General features: G+C 37.4%; 2 pseudogenes; both read left to right on the top strand.

Annotated features, from left to right (window-relative positions):
* The first annotated feature begins 1,185 nt into the window (after nt 1–1,185).
* Nucleotides 1,186–1,846, top strand: LOC137772251 (dynein axonemal assembly factor 11 pseudogene; annotated as a pseudogene).
* On the top strand, nt 1,843–2,527 carry LOC137772252 (dynein axonemal assembly factor 11 pseudogene; annotated as a pseudogene).
* The last annotated feature ends 825 nt before the right edge of the window (nt 2,528–3,352 follow it).

Here is a 3,352-nt window from a genome sequence, read left to right on the forward strand (position 1 = left end):
AGAAATCTTTCAAGAAGAACATCATTGGAGTATCTGTTGTACTAGTTAGCAGGAATTATTTAAAAGCTGTCATAATTAAAAGAGTGTAATATTGCTGCTAGGTTAGACAAATACACCGATAGAACAGAATAGAAAGTTCGTGAATAGACTAACACATACATGGGCATTTAATATACAGTAATGTGGCAATACAGAGCACAGAGCAACATACCAAAAAATACTCAATTAAGATGTTGTGTAGATACCTATATTTTAAAAAAAGAAAACAACCTGACCCCAACCACACATAAAAATCAAGTCCAGATTGATTTTAAATCCAAATACTAAAGGAAAAATAATAAAACTTCTAAACAATTGTATAGGAAATTTTTTAACATCTTAAAGTATGGAAAGAATTTAACAAGACAATGAAAGCACTGTTTATAAAGGAAAAGATTGATAAATCAAGCTGTATTAAATATAAGAAAACCTGTCATTCACTAGACACATTATATCTAATAAGGACATTTTAGTTACATTGTGGAAATTTGTTCTTATCCTTTAGAGGTTCATGGTGACATTTTTACAAATAAAAAGAGATATGCTATCTTGGAACCTTGACTTTAAAATAATCCAATTGTGGGTAAAAATGGATAGGGTAAAAGTGAAACTAGATTGTCCATGGAGTAATAATTCTTGAAGCTGGATGATGATAGATATAGATTCATTATACTTTTCCCACAAATTATCCCTCGAATGTTTGAAAGTTTTCACAATAACATATTTAAATCAACAGAGTAGGAAAAATCACTTACCACACATATAATAGACAATGGGCTCATATCCGAAATTGGTAAAGAACCCTTATAAATCAGTAAGACAAAAAGATGAAAAACACGTAGAAAAATGACTAAGAGACTTGAGCAAACACTTCACAAAAGAAGACATTCAGATTTCCAATAGACATAGGAAAGAAGATCAACATCAATAGTCATAAAGGAAATGTAAATTAAAATTACAGTGACAGACACATTCTGGCACAGCCACCAGAATGGCTAAAGTTTTTAAAAATATTGGCATACAAAGTGCTGACAAGCATGTGGCACAAACAGAACATTCATATATTAATGATTGAAGTATAAATTATTACTGACAGTCCTTGGGATCCCAGGCAGGCTTCCCGGGCCCCCAAACCAGAAAGGTGCTATGGAGGGGATAACAGAATACTTCATTAGACAGAATGCCAAACACAGTAACTGTGTAATTTTTCCCCTGGAGGAACTCTCCTTATATCAGCAATAAACAGAAAGAGATCATATTGATAAATGGTACCAGAATTTTCTACCTTTAAAATAATCCCAGTGGAAAAATTTTAAAATGTTACCAACCTCAAGAAACTTAAATGTTTTGATTTTGCTTTAAATAACACTGAAAAGATTGAGAATTTGGAAGGATCTGAAGGGCTAAAGAAGATTAACTTGATAAATTTCACTGGAGACCTGAGCAACAGTAAAACCCTGCAGCACAGTCTCCATCTGGAGTTCTTTTGCATGGGTAACCCACATGCTGACTTTGAATGTTACTGGAAGTTGGTGGTGGCAACTCCTCAACAATTAAAGTGTGGGATGATAAAGAGAGTTCAGAATGAATTCAAGAATTGCAGAATTTATCCAGTAATTGGGGAGGAAAAGCTTATTGTTTCAAATGGGCAAATACAGAAAAGTGGTTCAGAGGAAACTTTAAGAACAGCATAAAAATAGACGAGAAGAAAAGTAACCCTGGCTTTGACAGACATTGGCACACAGATATTGTCACCACTATCCTGTTTTCTTTAGTGAACAAAGAACATCAGACATTAGAAGCATGAAAAAAGGGTCCCAACCAAAATAAATTAGATGAAAGCAAAGAATAGCAGCATTCTGGTATAAGCTTTCTTCAGTTTGCTCCTGATTTTAGATGGGAAACTCTTAGACATGGAAAAATGATGGAAAGACCAAGACAAATTAAGTATTACAAAGAAGAAAGGTAAACCACCGAGAACTTTGATCACTAAAGTTGGAAAAGCCCTAAAACGAAATGAGCCCAAACTTGATTTCTCTTGAAAGATGATGGAAGACAGAAGCAGATCATCCTGGATCTTGCTGTCTATAGGTATAGGTAATTGATGTCGATGCCCAGTCAGTGTATGTGAGAGGAATGCTTAAGGGAAAATCACATCAGCTTATATTTCCTGAAGTGCTCAAACCTCACAGCAACTCTGCTAGGAAATCTTTAGTAATCTGCATGCCCAAAATAGAAAAAGTAACTACAGGTGGTAGAAAACATCCAGGTCTTTGAAAACTACTTTGGACATAGGCAGAGAATGAACAAACGAAAGCAGCAAGCAAATTGAGAAACTAGTAGTAGAGTCTAACATGCATGTATTTCCTGATGTAGCTAATGTAATTCAAGAGGAAAAACACACTCCCAAAATCGTTGTATCTGAACCAAAATTATACCAAGTAATGAAGATCAACGCTTTGTTGTTAACCATGGGTGCCTCCATTGATGTGAAACATTAGGCTGCATGGTCATTGGCTGTGACCCATGAGGCTCAGTTTTACTCAACGCAAAGAGTATATGCATAACATTTATGGGTTAGCAGAGCTATTTATCAATATTACTAATATAATGTTTTAACTCCTAACTTTGTATAGTACTATTTAAACTAGTTTAAAATCAAGATGTGTCCCTTGGGGAGCGTGGCCACGATGGCAAAGTAGGAAGACCAAGAGCTCACCTCCTCCCACAAGCACACCAAAATCACAAGTACTTAGAGAGCAAATATTTATGAAAATAACCTGAAGATTAGCAGAAAATATTTTCCAAAATAACGATATAAAGAAGGAACCACAAGGAGAAGGGTAGGAAGGGCAAAGATGCAGTATAGTCAAGATCCATACCCCCAGGTAGGTGACCCCAAAACTGGAGGATAATCACAACTGCAGAGGTTCTCCCCAAGGAGTGAGGGTTCTGAGCCCCACATTAGGCTCCCTAATCCAGGTGTCCTGCACTGGAAAGATGAGCTACAAGAATGTCAGGCTTTGGAGGCCAGTGGGGTTTCAGTACAGGGGAGACAGAGGGCTACAGGAAAAATAGACCCCTCTCTTAAAGGGCATGCTCAAAATCTCACAGGCTCCAAGTCCCAGGGCAGAGGCAGCAATGCGAAAGGACCCTGGGTCAGACTCCCTTGCTGATCTTGGAGAGTATCCTAGAGAAGGAGGCGGCGACTGGGGCTCCCCCTGGGGACATAGATACTGGCAGCAACCATTTAGGGGAGCTCATTCTATCATGAAGACACTGGTGTTGGCAAGCTCCATTTGGGAATCCTCCC

This window comes from Eschrichtius robustus, chromosome 11, assembly GCF_028021215.1.
Source record: "Eschrichtius robustus isolate mEscRob2 chromosome 11, mEscRob2.pri, whole genome shotgun sequence".
Lineage (NCBI taxonomy): Eukaryota > Metazoa > Chordata > Mammalia > Artiodactyla > Eschrichtiidae > Eschrichtius > Eschrichtius robustus.